We start from the raw sequence: 17742 nt of genomic DNA, 5'->3' as shown, positions 1-17742 counted from the left end.
CCTGCCAAACTTTTAACCCATCTCCTTATACCTATGCAAGACCAAGCCCAACGGCTTTCCCTTTGTATACTTCACAACCCCTTGGACACGAGACCACTCTCGACCAAATATGGTAGTCACTAGCTTCAAATGTTCCTCCTCCTACAGCCACCACGTGGGAACAGGCCATGTCGGTCCTACCCTTGGCTCGGAATGCAATGATGAGCACTCCCATGGGAACAAGCCAAACAGTAGCAACCCCAGAAAGCCTTCAAGGCTTCAACCTCATGCCACAAATGATGGCTCAAATGATGTGTCACACCCGGCCCTGAACGGCGGAAACAGCCGGGCGCGCGCGAGTGGGGATTGATACTTAAGCACGGGCCATTGCAAACATTCAAGATAAGATTTTCATTGCGCATGAAATGTTTAATACAAATACATTACATTGTTTGAAAATTACATAAAATCATCCAAGTATAAAAACTGTTGAAGATTTCCACGCCATATCCCCTTGCGCGGCGAGAACAACCACGCGCATCGAAGGGATAGAACTAAAATCTTCCAAAAAGCTAGTTTTAGATGTTCAGCGTGAGGTGCTCTAAGTGTGACTCCATGCGCTACCTAGTTATCTCCTGAAAGACACGTAAAACATTTGAATCAGTATAAACTGAGTGAGTTCACAAGTTTTAGTAACTTGATAAATCGTATCGCGTCATAGTCTTGGCGAAAATAATATCAAAACACATTTCTGATTTCATGTCTAAACATATGCTTGATAAACTGTATGAAAACATAGATCTGACAACATAATTCTGATAGGACCGTTCCGCGGGTTACGCGCGAACGTTTCTGGATAACGTACTCGTCTATGCAAAGTGGCGCTGCCACTACGAGCTAAAATAGTGTAATACCGTCCCGCGGGTTGCGCGTGGACATTTCTGAAAAGTCGTGCTCGTCCATGCAAAGTGGCGCTGCCACTACGAGCGAATAATACTGTAATACCGTCCCGCGGGTTACGCGCGGACGTTGTGCCAGAAAACAAGGCGCTCGTCCATGCAAAGAGGCGCGACCCCTACGAGCGGGCTCAAACCCATAGTACTGCCCCATGACCATACTAGGCACTCGTCTATGCAAAGAGGTGCGACCCCTACGAGTGGGTGGATCAAACCAGCAGTCCCTACCCTTAGAGTTCCAATGGTAAAGTGATCACTTACTCGAATCTGGCGCACTAACAACGAAAACCATAGATAACCGTTCGCATTGCTCATCATGAAACATAATTTTAAACACATAATCGCTTGCTTAGCATGTAAGTATACCATGATAAAACATTATTTAAGTACGTGTCCCTCGCCCCGAAAACAGTTTAAAAATAGTGAAAGCAGTGAAAATAGGGGCTGTGAGACTCACCTGTGGTTCTTATTAAGGGATTAATCGAGATTCGGGTTTTCTTGGTGTTGGCCTTTGAATTGAAGGTCTAGAATACGATTAAATAACAAGAAGTATATATATTAAGATCAAGAAATAGGAGAATATAAGGGTTGGAAAGTAGATCTCAAGGTTATAATCTCGGCTTACCTAGTAACAGGTTCGGAAATGAAAATAACGGATGCTTGGGAGATGATTAGTGCAAGTTTGCAGTTCTTAAGAGAGAAGTTTGAAGTGTGTTTGGGTGATAGTTTGGGTTACATATTTATAGGCAAACTCAAGGGAACACAATCCCTTGCTTTAGGGGATTGTAATCTTTTCATATCTAGGTGTAATGATGATAAAGTATGGAATTTATTATTTATTTAAAAGTGGAGTAGTGGATAAAAGATTTGATTTGATTTGGTCAGGACATGCAGGTCTGGGGTTGGTGAGAATAGGGTGGCTGACAGTTGACTTTTCATGTTACAGTATGCTTTTTCAGGTACTTTTGTCAGTGTACAGTAAAAAGTGGAAAATCTCTGAAACACGCTACTGTTTCCATTTGGGCGGGAGTAATCTCTTTACATCTGGAGAATAGACTAAGTGTTCTGCGCGTATCACTTTGTGCGCATAGCTTTCTGCGTGAAGGACATTTCTTTGCTGCGGGTAGGTACGTAACCTTCTCGCAGTTAGGGACATTGAGTTTCATTTGTAGATTCTCCAGGTGGTCTTGGTATTTCAACATAGTGATCAGTCATGTTGAAGTCAATTCCATCTTGGAGCTTCAGACAAACTAGCTCTCAATGTTCCCGCCATGCGGGGAGGTTAGTTCCCTTCCACACGCGCATAAACGATTTAGGATGCACCCGCCTTAGCATCATGCGGGATGGTCAACCCATTAGACAACATAACGTTAAGTTACATGAAAACATAAAGCCAAAACATTCGCGCATGGCGCATATAACATATGCCCACGCTGGTTCTTAACATGGTGCTCTCGCGCAGGGCGAACATAACAATTGCCCGCGCTGATTCTAATATAGCGCGCATAATATTTACAATCACCTAATTATTAGGTTGATTACATAGTTTATAGGATTGGGAAATTACCGGGTGTCACATTTTCCCCCTGTTAAGAGAATTTCGTCCCGAAATTTAGGAGACGTTGCTGGCAGAAGCCATGCTCTGAAAGAGGTGTGGGTATTTCATGCGCATCTGGTCTTCTCTTTCCCAAGTGAATTCAGGCCCACGCCTCGAGTTCCATTGAACCTTTACTAACTTGATTCTGCTTCTGCGTAACTTTTGTTCTTTCCAATCGGTTACTGCTATAGGTTCTTCTACGAAGTGCAGTTGTTTGTCGATGTGAATCTCTTCCAACGGCAAAATCAACGTTTCGTCAGATAAGCACTTTTTGAGGTTGGATACATGGAACGTATCATGAACTCCACTGAGTTCGGCGGGTAAACGGAGTTTATAAGCAACCGGACCGATCCTCTCCAGGATCTCAAATGGTCCAATGTAGCGCGGATTCAACTTTCCTCGCTTGCCGAAACGGGGGACTCCTTTCCATGGAGAGACTTTCAAAAGTACTCTATCCCCTACTTGAAACTCCAACGGTTTCCTTCGCACATCTGCGTAGCTCTTCTGTCTGTCGCGCGCTGTCTTAAGGCGATCCCGTATCTGAAAAATCTTGTCTGTTGTTTCTTGGATCAATTCTGGACCAGTCATTTGCTTGTCACCCACTTCAGCCCAGCACAGTGGGGATCTACACTTGCGCCCATACAAAGCTTCAAACGGCGCAGCCTTGAGGCTTGTGTGATAACTGTTGTTGTAAGAAAATTCAACCAATGGGAGGTGAGTGTCCCAGCTACCTCCGAAATCGATTGCGCACGCGCGCAGCATATCTTCCAATGTCTGGATTGTTCGTTCGCTTTGTCCATCTGTTTGGGGATGATATGCCGTACTCATGTCAAGACGAGTACCTAAAGCCCCTTGTAACGATCTCCAAAATCTTGAGGTGAACCGACTATCTCTATCAGAAATGATGGACACCGGGACTCCATGTTTTGAAACTACTTCTCGAATATACAATCGGGCTAACTTTTCCATCTTATCGGTTTCCTTGATCGGCAGGAAGTGCGCTGACTTAGTTAGCCGATCCACAATAACCCAGATCGTGTCATAACCCCCAGGTGTCCTTGGCAGTTTGGTGATGAAGTCCATAGAGATTTGTTCCCACTTCCACATAGGAATTTCTGGCTGTTGAAGCAACCCTGATGGTTTCTGGTATTCAGCCTTCACCTTCGAACACGTCAGGCACTTACTGATATACGTCGCGATGGCGCCTTTAAGATTGGGCCACCAATACAGCGCTTTAACATCTTGGTACATCTTGTCTGCGCCAGGATGTACGGAATACCGCGTCTTGTGAGCTTCGTTTAATACTTGCTCGCGCAATCCTCCCTTGAGAGGGACCCATATGCGGTTAGCAAAATATCGAGTGTCGTTCTCTTTGAGCTCCAAATCCTTAATCATACCCCCAAGGGATTCGTTTTTAACAAACTCTGGTTTCAAGGCTTCTTGCTGAGCGTCTCGGACGCGGGTAAAGAGATCTGCGCGAATGGTCAACCTCAGAGCCTTGACTCGTAGCGTTTTTATTCATTCTTTCCTACTTAGCGCGTCTGCTACCACATTCGCCTTTCCAGGGTGGTACTTAATTTCACAATCATAATCGTTCAACAACTCCACCCATCTTCGTTGCCTCATGTTTAAATCCTTTTGATCAAATATATGTTGAAGGCTCTTGTGATCCGTAAAGATTATACACTTTGTACCATAGAGGTAATGGCGCCAAATTTTTAGCGCGAAGACAACCGCTCCAAGTTCCAAATCATGCGTTGTGTAGTTCTTTTCATTGGTCTTGAGTTGGCGCGAGGCATACGCTATGACTTTGTCTCGCTGCATAAGGACACATCCGAGTCCCTGATGTGAAGCGTCGCAGTAAACGACGATGTCATCCGTCCCCTCGGGCAGAGACAAAATTGGCGCACTACATAATTTCTGTTTTAACATTTGAAATGCCGCTTCCTGATTTTCGCCCCAAACAAACTTCTTGTCTTTCTGAGTTAGCGCGGTCAGTGGTAGAGCTATCTTGGAGAAGTTCTCAATGAAGCGTCGATAGTAGCCAGCTAGTCCTAGGAATTGCCTCACCTCAGTTGGGGTTTTTGGCGCTTCCCAGTTTTCGATGGCCTTGACTTTGGAAGGATCAACGTGTATTCCTTTCTCGTTTACAACGTGACCGAGAAAGTGAACTTCTCTAAGCCAAAACTCACATTTGGAAAACTTCGCATACAACTTTTCTTTCCTCAACAATTCCAAAATCAATCTCAGGTGTTGCTCATGCTCGGCCTTGGTCCGAGAGTAAATCAGAATATCATCTATAAACACAATCACAAACTTGTCCAAGTATGGTTTGCACACGCGGTTCATCAGATCCATGAATACAGCCGGCGCATTAGTTAGCCCGAAAGGCATCACTAAGAACTCATAATGGCCGTATCTAGTTCGGAAGGCTGTTTTCGGCACATCTTCCTCATGGACCCTAAGTTGGTGGTATCCTGACCGTAGATCTATCTTCGAATAATAACTGGATCCCTGTAACTGGTCAAATAAGTCGTCAATCCTCGGTAAGGGGTACCGAATCTTGACTGTCAGCTTGTTCAGCTCCCTGTAGTCAATACACATCCGGAAGGAACCATCCTTCTTCTTAACAAACAGTACTGGAGCTCCCCAAGGTGAAAAGCTTGGGCGTATGAAACCCTTATCCAATAGTTCCTGTAACTGATTGGATAGCTCTTGCATCTCAGATGGAGCTAATCGATAAGGCGCTCGAGCTACTGGCACAGCTCCTGGGACTAAATTAATACGAAATTCGACTTGTCGCGGCGGCGGTAATCCGGGCAAATCTTTAGGAAAAACTTCTGGAAATTCGCGCACTACTGGTAAGTCTTCAATTCTTCGCTCATCTCCTTTCTTCTCTACTACATGCGCCAGGAAGGCGTAGCACCCTTTCCTTAGGCACTTGCGCGCCTTTAGGCACGAAATCAGTCTCGTCGCAACTCCCCTTCTTTCCCCTTGAATTACCAAGGTTTCTCCGTTCAACAGTGGGATCCGAACCTGCTTCTCATGGCAAATAACCTCTGCGTGGTTCTCGACTAACCAATCAATACCTACCACAATGTCAAAACTTCCCAAGTCTATTGGCAACAAGTTAATATTGAACCCGTGACCTCCCATGACTATAACACATTGTTCAGTTCTTTCGTTCGCGCATAACTGCCTACCATTGGCTAGTTCTATAGTATAAGGCGTGTCTAGCCTACTGCTTGCTAGGCCTAGGGAGTTTTTAAACTCAGCGGATATAAAACTTAGGTCAGCGCCAGTATCAAATAAAACAGATGCAAAATGGCCGTTAAGCAAAAACGTACAGGTTACCACATTTGGCTCTTCTTTAGCTTCGCCCGCGCCGATCACAAAAGCTCTCCCGCGAGCTTGGTTTCCCTTTTGCGGGCAATCCCGACTAAAATGCCCTGGCTTCCCGCATGCGTAGCAGTTGTCGCTCGCTCCAGCCTCTCTGACACGGCAATTCATCGTCTTGTGCCCTGGTCTGCCACATTTGGCGCATTCGATTCTTGCGCATTCACCCTCGTGGTGATACTTGCATTTTCTGCACCATGGGCGAGGCCCGCTGTATCCTTTCCTTGATGGCTCTGCGGCTTGGATCGCGTAAACCTTTGCGCTCTCCTGCTTCTTGAACGGTGGCTGCTTGGAGTCGGACCCTCGGTGGTGAGAGTTCCATTTCCTCTTGGAGTCAGAGGTTCGCTGCTCGTTTCCGCGCGTAGTCAACATACCCGCACGGACCGTATCCCTTGTAAGGGTGATGGCCCGCGCTACCGCCTCATCAAAGGTTGGAGGCGCTGCGGCGTTGAGCGGAACCCTAACAACAGGAGGTAACCCAAAGATATATCTCTCGATCTTCTTTTCCTCCGTGTTTCCCATGTCTGGCACTAACTGGCAAAGCTCATTGAACCGGTTGTTGTAGGCGTCGATATCCGTTCCTACCATGGTGTGGTTCCAGAATTCCTGCTGCAGACTCTGGATTTCTGCGCGAGAGCAGAACTTTCTTATCATCATTTCCTTCAGTTCTTCCCAGGTCTTGTGAAGAGCAACTTCTCGCCCCAAAGTCTTCACTTGAAGCTTCCACCAAGACGAAGCTGCTTCTTGGAACATGCAGGTCGCGTAAAGGACCTTCTGGTTCTCACTACATCTGCTAATGGAGAGAACTGTCTCCATCTTGTCAATCCAGTTGTAGAGCCCAATGGCCCCTTCGGTACCCTTGAATGGCCAAGGCCTACAGGCCATAAATGTCTTATAGGAGCACCCTTTGTCCAAGGCTCCTGATTCGGGTTCTGGGGTCTCGTTCTGACGACCCTGACTTGATTCGGCCTTGCTGGCCTCATGTGTCGCGATCGCCTGCGCGATTATTTCCGCGAGTTCCTCGGGTGTCATGGTGATTCCCTTGGCTCTAGTTGGAGGCATTCTCGCTTTAAAAGAGTGAAAATATATTAAACTTAGCGCATGTACTCTGAGCACATAATGTTCTTTATCTTTATTCACTAGACACTGTGCGACCCGTGTTCCTAAGTGTGTGTATAGTTTCTTTTGAAAATATTTTCTTTGAAAAATATTTCATGCGATTCCCCAACGGTTATAGTCTAGGTTAAAACTTCTTTTCCTAGTTCGCTATAACCAGTGCTCTGATACCAATCTGTCACACCCGGCCCTAAACGGCGGAAACAGCCGGGCGCGCGCGAGTGGGGATTGATACTTAAGCACGGGCCATTGCAAACATTCAAGATAAGATTTTCATTGCGCATGAAATGTTTAATACAAATACATTACATTGTTTGAAAATTACATAAAATCATCCAAGTATAAAAACTGTTGAAGATTTCCACGCCATATCCCCTTGCGCGGCGAGAACAACCACGCGCATCGAAGGGATAGAACTAAAATCTTCCAAAAAGCTAGTTTTAGATGTTCAGCGTGAGGTGCTCTAAGTGTGACTCCATGCGCTACCTAGTTATCTCCTGAAAGACACGTAAAACATTTGAATCAGTATAAACTGAGTGAGTTCACAAGTTTTAGTAACTTGATAAATCGTATCGCGTCATAGTCTTGGCGAAAATAATATCAAAACACATTTCTGATTTCATGTCTAAACATATGCTTGATAAACTGTATGAAAACATAGATCTGACAACATAATTCTGATAGGACCGTTCCGCGGGTTACGCGCGAACGTTTCTGGATAACGTACTCGTCTATGCAAAGTGGCGCTGCCACTACGAGCTAAAATAGTGTAATACCGTCCCGCGGGTTGCGCGTGGACATTTCTGAAAAGTCGTGCTCGTCCATGCAAAGTGGCGCTGCCACTACGAGCGAATAATACTGTAATACCGTCCGCGGGTTACGCGCGGACGTTGTGCCGGAAAACAAGGCGCTCGTCCATGCAAAGAGGCGCGACCCCTACGAGCGGGCTCAAACCCATAGTACTGCCCCATGACCATACTAGGCACTCGTCTATGCAAAGAGGTGCGACCCCTACGAGTGGGTGGATCAAACCAGCAGTCCCTACCCTTAGAGTTCCAATGGTAAAGTGATCACTTACTCGAATCTGGCGCACTAACAACGAAAACCATAGATAACCGTTCGCATTGCTCATCATGAAACATAATTTTAAACACATAATCGCTTGCTTAGCATGTAAGTATACCATGATAAAACATTATTTAAGTACGTGTCCCTCGCCCCGAAAACAGTTTAAAAATAGTGAAAGCAGTGAAAATAGGGGCTGTGAGACTCACCTGTGGTTCTTGTTAAGGGATTAATCGAGATTCGGGTTTTCTTGGTGTTGGCCTTTGAATTGAAGGTCTAGAATACGATTAAATAACAAGAAGTATATATATTAAGATCAAGAAATAGGAGAATATAAGGGTTGGAAAGTAGATCTCAAGGTTATAATCTCGGCTTACCTAGTAACAGGTTCGGAAATGAAAATAACGGATGCTTGGGAGATGATTAGTGCAAGTTTGCAGTTCTTAAGAGAGAAGTTTGAAGTGTGTTTGGGTGATAGTTTGGGTTACATATTTATAGGCAAACTCAAGGGAACACAATCCCTTGCTTTAGGGGATTGTAATCTTTTCATATCTAGGTGTAATGATGATAAAGTATGGAATTTATTATTTATTTAAAAGTGGAGTAGTGGATAAAAGATTTGATTTGATTTGGTCAGGACATGCAGGTCTGGGGTTGGTGAGAATAGGGTGGCTGACAGTTGACTTTTCATGTTACAGTATGCTTTTTCAGGTACTTTTGTCAGTGTACAGTAAAAAGTGGAAAATCTCTGAAACACGCTACTGTTTCCATTTGGGCGGGAGTAATCTCTTTACATCTGGAGAATAGACTAAGTGTTCTGCGCGTATCACTTTGTGCGCATAGCTTTCTGCGTGAAGGACATTTCTTTGCTGCGGGTAGGTACGTAACCTTCTCGCAGTTAGGGACATTGAGTTTCATTTGTAGATTCTCCAGGTGGTCTTGGTATTTCAACATAGTGATCAGTCATGTTGAAGTCAATTCCATCTTGGAGCTTCAGACAAACTAGCTCTCAATGTTCCCGCCATGCGGGGAGGTTAGTTCCCTTCCGCACGCGCATAAACGATTTAGGATGCACCCGCCTTAGCATCATGCGGGATGGTCAACCCATTAGACAACATAACGTTAAGTTACATGAAAACATAAAGCCAAAACATTCGCGCATGGCGCATATAACATATGCCCACGCTGGTTCTTAACATGGTGCTCTCGCGCAGGGCGAACATAACAATTGCCCGCGCTGATTCTAATATAGCGCGCATAATATTTACAATCACCTAATTATTAGGTTGATTACATAGTTTATAGGATTGGGAAATTACCCGGGTGTCACATGATGGCACACTTCCCTTGGACCCAGCTCATCAACCAAGCACTGGGTACTCAACAAGGAACAACGAGTCATAATCCTGCCACGATGGTAGAAGAAGACCTTGCTAAACCCTATAAGCCTGGTAACCTGTCGTGCTTCTCTCAACAAATCGCCAATTATGACTCTCAAACAAAAATCAAGATGCCACCACATATAAAAACATATGATGGGACCGAGGATCACGAAGACCACCTCCAGGTATTTACCGGTGCTACCAGAATTAAAAAGTGGTCCCATGCTGAATGTTGTTTAACGTTCATGCAAACACTTGTTGGATCAGCCAGGATATGGGTCAATGACCTTCCTGCTCAAAGCGTTCGAAGCTTCGATGATATGAGCAAAGGATTCTTGGCCCACTTTTCACAACAAATGAGGTATGTCAAGGATGCCACGATAATTTTCCAGATAAAACAAAAAGATGATGAAAGCCTTCGAGACTTTATCGAAAGGTACAAAAAAGAAGGGTTACAATATGTGGGGGCTAACGAAAAAATGAGGGTGGCAGGCTTCATGAACGCCATCACCTCCAAATACCTCACAAGGGACTTCAACAAGTGCCTACCTAAAACCCTTGAAGAAGCTCTCGAACGAGCTGAAGCTCATATCCAAGGCGAGGAGGCCGTTGATTCCAAAGAACAAAGGAAGAGAGCTCCTAGTTGGCGAGGCAACAACCCCAGCCGAAAGAAAGGGAACTACAACCCCTATGAAAAATACCCCAGAAGCTCAGATCAACGAAGGCCTGAAGGCCGGAACCCTCCAAGCAGGGAAAAGACTGTGAACTTCACAGGCTTAACCAAAACACCTCAGAGATCCTTGCCACCGAAGAGGTGAAACACAACTTCCGACCTCCTCGACCCTTGCCCAAGAGCAAAAAAAACGAAAGCTCCACCCAGTTCTGTGATTTTCACGAAGAAAAAGGTCACCACACCAACGATTGCTTTCAACTCAAGAGAAGAATTGAGGAAGCCGTTAAGTCCGGAGAATTGGCTCATTTGGTGAAAGGGGTCAAGGACAAGATGGCCGAAAGAAAAGGCAAAGAGGTGAACATGGTGAATATAGACAATGGTGTTTCCCACAAACGACAACGCTTGGAGGCTTGGGAGCTTCAATGTGTCTGCTTCCCACCACCTCAAGGTGACTTGCTCTCAAACCCCTTGGTGGTAGAAGCGAACGTGGGAACACTCAAAACAAGCAAAGCCTACATCGACACAGGGGCGGCCACAGAGATCATGTATGAAAGGTTCTTCAATCAACTAAGCAAAGAAGAACGTTCAAGGATTCAACCCTCCGGGTCTTCTATAAAAGGTATCGCTAAAGTACCCTTGAAACCTTTAGGCCAACTAACCCTTGATGTCTGTTTTAGTGAAGGCAAGATGAAGAAAACCAAACCACTCACTTTTGTGGTTATCAACATACCTTCCAACTACGATGTGATCATAGGAAGGCCAGGACAGTGCACGTTCAACATGGCTGTCTCAGTTGGTCAAGGTGCTGTGAAGTTCCCAACTGACAGGGGAATCACAACCCTTCAACCTACCCAAGAGGTTTACACGGTTGATTTTAAAAAGTGAAAACGAAGAACAAGGCTTGATCATAAACCCAAAGTATCCTGAACAAAAGGTACGGGTAAACACAAGCCTTTCTAAAGAAACTCTTTCACACCGTGAGAAACTGCTGATATGTTACAACGATGTCTTTGCTTGGTGCCCGGAAGACATGACCGGCATCCCTCGAAGCATTGCAGAACATGAGCTAAAAATACCACCTGATGTCAAGCCTGTTGTCCAAAAGAAACGGAGCTTGGCTCAGGAACGAAGCTTGGCAGCATGCCAAGAGGTTGAAAAGCTTGTCTTAGCTGGGATCCTACAAGCTGGCCGACATAGAAGGCAAAAAGCTTCCAAGACACTGGAACGGCAAAACCCTTAAAAGGTTCCATGCCTAGTCAAAGTCTTAATATGTATTTCAAGAGATGTATAATTCTCCTTTTTGTGAACAACAACCTCTTGAAATAAATGATAAAGTTCTTGTCATAACTTGTCTTTACTATCCTATAATCAGGTTGAGAACCTAGCAAGAAACTCCATGGAAAGGGCCATGTAAGGGGATGAGCTCCCAGGCCACATCGCTCAATAGGTTCAAGGGTTAAATGGACCTATATAAGGGGTGAGTTCCTATATCAATACAACTCCATGAGACTTAGAAAATTTTTTCAACTAAAAACTTGTCTCATAGACGGGTCTAAACAGCCTACATAAATTCGTTCCTTAAGCTTTGAAAAAGTTTACGAAACAATAACATACACTAAGTAGTGATACAAAGGATAGCCAACATGTGCTTTTTACCTAATGAAGCCTTGAAGCTAAAGTGACTGCAGCACTACAACTTCTTAAGGAAAGTTAGCTAAAATCACATCAAACTAACAAGACAAGCAACCAAAACATAAATGCATAGAACATCATAGTTCATAAACAAGGCCATAACTAATAGCATCCATAATAAGCCAATTAAGGCTAAACAAGGAAATCACAGGGATTCCCATGAACATGTTCTATGGGCAATAAAAACAACCAAAACTGAACAAAGCCTCGAAGCCTGCAAGCCTTGAAGCCTTTAAGCAATAAACAAAATTGTGCAAAAGTCAGAAGCCCTTGAGCTTACCTCTCAAACACCTTTGACTTGGGGGGGCTGATGACAGGGGTAGCCCAAGGAATTAATAAAATGGTTTCCACACATTAACACTAATAGGGTTAAAAGGTTTAAAGCTTCGTTTCCCGCCCAAATTTATGTAAACAAGTACGTGAACAGTACCCACGTGCTATAGTACGATGTCAACTCACTGATCAAATCACTGTTCCCTCTGAGCAAGGGACATGCTCAGATAAAGTATTATTATTTTAATCATGGACCAACGGTCCAAAGCTTCCCGCCCACAAAGGTCAACCCTCTAAGAGAACTGGAGGTCAATTAGTTTGTACACTGGACAAAAGGCTCAGTCTCTTCTTCTATATAAGAAGAACTTAGCCGTAAACAAGAACACACCAAGATCTGGGCAGATAACATACTCTCCCTAATCTTCTCTTCTTCCTTGAGAAATATGCTCTTAGCTTATTTCTTTCTTACTTTAATAGCTTCATAGCTTCACCAAGAACATCATTCAAGAACCGATTCCAAACATCACGGTTCTTGATCCTTGGTGAACTATAGCAACCAACAACAAACTAGTGAACCTCCTTCTACATTTTGCAAACGTAGAGGGACACCACGACTTGCGTTAGGCTAACCTGAACCCTTGAAGCCTGTTAGCCTAAGCAGTCAATTCATTATCATTGGTCTTATCTTTGTTGTAGCAACACTTTCCTAGGTTTGCAATTATTTGTTTATGTTGTATATTTATGAAATTTTACAGAACCAATATCATTTTATTAAAATGAAAATTAAAATAATGAGTTTAATAAAATAATGATTTTAAGAAACTCAAAACACAAAATAAAACAAGTTTGTAAAATTGAAGATATTTGTAATACATCATAGAAATGTATAATAACTTTAAGTTTCAGAGTTTCAGTGATTAAAATGGTTTTGTTTCTCGTATAGATAAGCTCATCAGCAATCAACTCAAATTATATTAAATCTAATCTGTTGAAAAAGAAACTTCCATTAAGCTTAGTAAATATCGATCTTTCAACCAATATATATATAATTGAAATGGTCTCGTTTAGTTACAACTTCTACCAATTTGCATCTTTAACAATGAAACTCTAAGATAATTATACATTTTTACTATGTCTTAAAGCCCCATTTTACAAACATGTTCTAAACTCCAAAAACTAACTAAAAATGCAAATTACAAGCTTGTACCACTAGAATGACAACTGAAAATAGTCTTTAAAAGTATGCTACTATTGTAATAACGTAATTTCAGGAATCGTAAATAACACAACAACTATTTATATGTTTTTTAGTAAATGAACAAAAAAAAAGTATTTATGGGTCAACACAAACCAGCCTGCCTTGTTTGAAGGTCTACTGAAAAAACAAATGATTTGTAGAACATACATTTTCCCATCGCTTAATCTTTGTCTGACTATTTGACCTAACGTAGGATGCAACAAAAAGAAAGCATGAGCATGAAGCAAATGATTTTGAAGTTTGAGGTTAGGGTGAAAAAAGTCATCGATAACAGTTTGTGCTCTTGAATCTTCAGAAGTTGAAGGCGGGTGAGTGGTGCTAGGTGAATGTGGTTGACGTTTAGGCTGAGGTACAGAGAAAAGCTTCTATGTGAAAACTACTGCAACAGCAAGTCCTGCTATGGCCCACGCAGGCCGTATATCCTGCAACCAGATGTTCAAATATTAATAATCATGAATAGAAAACAGCATATGAGGATTTTAAGCCTTCATTAGAAGAAAAGGTCAAGTAAAGTAACAATGGTCAGCGAATGGGTATATGATGAAATATAACCTTTGTAGTTGGATGGTTATATCTACAAGTATGAATTGTGATTCATGCTTAAACCTAATTCTTCAATCATTAATTAACTACCACTGATAATAATAATAATAATAATAATGCTAATAAATCAGTAAGAAAGAAAAACAGTACCTGGGTGTGGGATAAATAAGCCCCGAGTTTCTTGAAAAGCTGTAAAAAGTCTTCCTCCGCCATGGCGATTGGGGTTGGTTGGTTTGTTTTTTTGTTAACCAAAAGAACAAGTAAGGAAAGAAAATAAAAACCCTGTCATGAGAGACAGATGTTGAAGAAAAGGGTGAGATTTGATCGATGAAGAAGAAAAGGGAAAGATTCGTGAATTGTTTTGTTTGCTGGCTGAATCAAAAGAGGGTTTTGGAGATATTAAATCAAAATGTACCCTCCAATGTCCAGATTATTATTATAATTATTATTATGTTATGTATGTCCAATAAAAACAAAAGTCACTAAATTAGGGCTAGCTGATATGATAATATTGAAACAACTATTAACGAAGCTAACTGAATTAACCGATACTTGCTTTAAGGACCTGGACTAACCGATGGGGGTTTCAGTTTGAGTTATACACGTTATGGTCGACTGATGTGCGTAAATACGTACATATATTTCATATCATTCGGGCTCGGTTTTTGTGATTTTTTCACAAACTTTACTAAATAAGTTATTTATTTGTTTACTTTTGATTTTCATGGACATACCACTAAAAGACAAAACAAACGTTCATGGGTTGAAAATCAAGCTTTTACAAACAAATTGACCAAAGCACGCCATGTTCTTCTTAAGACACGCCCCATGCTTTTACCCTAACGACATGGCAAAGAAGACTGTGGTTGTGCTTAACAAAGCATGGCTCGTGTTTCTCCCCGTCTTAAAGATAAGATGCTTTTGGGCCCCCATGAAGTTGACCACACCCATCTCTTGGTGAGAAGTACGTCGTGCTTAACTTCCCAAATTTGCTTCAAGAAGAACGGTTCTTGTCTCACATGTTGATTGAAAAAGGAGGTCGAGCTCTAGACCAAACTTGATGAGAATTATAGACATATGAAGCAGGTAAGGAGCTAGATATAAACCATGGATAACCATATAACACATCGAGTACAACCCTTTGGACAAAAGGTTAATGCCCGATGAATAAAACATGATTAACAAATGGTAGCGTGTGGTCTTGCACTAAACCATCACGTGCTCTCACAATTAGTAAAACACTTATTAAACAAAGAATAAACGTCAAATCCATCAGACGAGCGTGATGGCCTGAAGCCGCCCAAGACAACCTACAGTGATTATGTTAATGTTACAACAGGTCTTGAAGAGGTAGGTCCCAGCAGAGCCCAGTTGGACCCGCAAGACTCACCTTAAACAGGAACGTCTGCGCAGAGACCAACTGGATCCGCAGGACCAACCATGCTCAGAGAAGTGACGTCCTTACGCGCAGTATGCAAGCTGGTCCCGCAGGAAATGCCTCCCATGGTGAAGGACTCCGCCTGTTCCCGCAGCCTCGGATACAAGCCATGAGGGAAGGCCACCCGCGCAGCATGGCTACACGCACAAGGCACTTAGCTCTCAATCGTTCAGTGTCACCTGAAGGAATGAGCCAAGCCGGGAGCAATCCCGCACAGAGGCGGGAGGGGGAATACTCCCGCCCAAATAAGCCAGTCTATACTGAAGGACCTTTCACTGTACCTGACGAGGTATGGGCGAAAGATCTGATCAGGGATACGACAGCTCACTGATACAGTATGGCGAGCAGCATGCTCCTGTACTGTATCACTATTAAGCCGCTGCCTACTCACCAACTACTGTCATACCACGTGCGTAGCCGGCAGTTGGTGGAAAGGGAATAGTATACAGCAGGCCTGGTCGCTATCAGCCGCTGCCTACCCACCAACTACCAGCAGGGCACGTGCGTAGGCTACTGTTGATGAACAGGAACACTGTTGCAGCCGGCCATACCTCCTTGGAAACCCACCTTCGGCTATAAATACCCCAATGGTATGATCATATCTTACTACATTATCATCATAATATACCTGATATCTGCTCTAGCAATCTCTTAATATACTTTTATATTTAAAGAGCAATCTAGTCTGATTCTCACGCCGGAGGGTGGTCACAAGGAGGAACCCCCCCCTTCTCAGTGACGAGCTTACGGTGTCTGTTTTGCAGGTTATCAGAAGAACCATCTTCCAAGGGTCTAACCCCTCGTGGGAAACATCTCTCCAACCCCCAGATTACCAGTAATCTGCCCGGGTTCACTTAGTGTTTCTTCATTGGCGCCATCCGTGCATAAAGCTAGAACTACAATTTTCTCCAGTTTTTCAAAACTTTATACAAAAGATGGTTAGAGAAATTCCGGTAACCACAACCCCAGCTATTGGGGGGAATACCGGCAACACAGTTTTTACAAACACTACTCCGGCTACCGAAGCCGGAGCAAGTGAAGTAAATTTTACGAACACTACCCCACTTACTAAAGCAGGGGCAAGTGCAGTAAATGACCGCCTACTGGGATCCACCGATACCCAGTTTGAAAAACGAAGACTCCCCCGCCAGACTCTCGACGAAGTCAAGGCATGGGCGGAGGCACGACAAAAGGAATTCCAGGCTGAGTTGAACGAACGCTTGCGTTCCGTGCAACAGGCCGACGAATTCGAATACTGGGAGGATGACTCGGAGGAATCCGACTCCGACGCGAACCCTCGTCATAAGGCAAAAGGGAAGCGTAAAGAAACGGAAACCCAACCGAAAAGGCATTTTGGACAAGCCTTCAAACCAAAAAGCATAGATGGAGGTCCACGAGACTTCTCTAAAACGTTCAGACCAAACGTTACAAATGCAGGAACGTCCAAATTTGCAAGGGACATTGCTGAAGCAATCGCCCCGAAAAGTGCTAAACAAATGCCTAACATAGGCACATATGACGGCATATCTGATCCAGACGATCATTTGAACAGGTTCATAGCGGGGGCAACCGTTAGCAATTGGACGGAACCCACGTGGTGTTACATGTTCCAAATGACGCTGGTGGGGGCTGCTAGGGCTTGGTTCGATCGTTTACCGGTTAACCACATTTACGACTGGGCAGACTTCCAGCAGAAGTTTAGCCAACACTTCAGCCAGCAGCGAAAGTATACCGAGGAGCAATGGACAATCCTCAAATGCACACGGGAAGAAGATGAATCTCTGCTAAACTTCATCACTCGCTTCAACTCAAAGAAGTTAAGTTTGGGCAATATCAGCGAGGATCTTGTTCGCGCAGCCTTCATCCAGGGCGCGCAAGACCCAGAGCTTATCCGCACCCTAACGGGTAAAGATGGAATGCCATCCACATGGGATGGCATCATGACAGCAGCCAAACGCTATGCGGAAACAGAGAAGCAACTGGGTAGAGACCTTCCGCAGAACACAAACCTTTACACCCAGAGGACGAGAGAGGACAACGTCCTCACCGCCCGATTGAACAAAAAACGGAAGCAAGGCATTTGGCAGTCAAGGGTAAACTTTGACACCTCATCCGGCTTACAGCACCGATTGGGTGAAAGGGATAATGTAAAGCCGCACCGGAACTCCAGGTGGACGCCACTTACCAAAAGCGTCACTGACATATTTGCTACTGAGGAGCTCCCATGGCCAAAGCCTCCAGTAATCCGGCATCGTCACGATGCTGATCGGAGCAAGTACTGTGACTATCACAGAACAAAAAGCCACAACACCGAAGATGCATAGACGTAAAAGACATGGTCGAAACATTCGTCAGAGATGGGACGCTCGCGCAC

The 17742-nt window shown here is 43.9% G+C and overlaps 1 pseudogene across 1 annotated transcript in view; it reads right to left on the bottom strand.

The window, feature by feature from the left end:
* LOC143625211 (peroxisome biogenesis protein 22-like) overlaps positions 1 to 14143 on the bottom strand; it is a 28892-nt pseudogene extending 14749 nt beyond the window's left edge. The window contains exons 1-2 of the transcript XR_013152235.1: positions 14081 to 14143; positions 13531 to 13809 (exon numbers count right to left, since the gene is read on the bottom strand). The product of XR_013152235.1 is annotated as a peroxisome biogenesis protein 22-like (transcript). The remainder of the gene's footprint in view (positions 1 to 13530; positions 13810 to 14080) is intronic.
* Positions 14144 to 17742: the final 3599 nt, after the last annotated feature.

The sequence above is a fragment of the Bidens hawaiensis genome, unplaced genomic scaffold (genome assembly GCF_021521415.1).
Source record: "Bidens hawaiensis isolate Kalapana, Puna unplaced genomic scaffold, B.hawaiensis_p1.1 tig00004021_1, whole genome shotgun sequence".
NCBI classification, from domain to species: domain Eukaryota; kingdom Viridiplantae; phylum Streptophyta; class Magnoliopsida; order Asterales; family Asteraceae; genus Bidens; species Bidens hawaiensis.
This window is presented reverse-complemented; position numbering and strand designations above follow the sequence as displayed.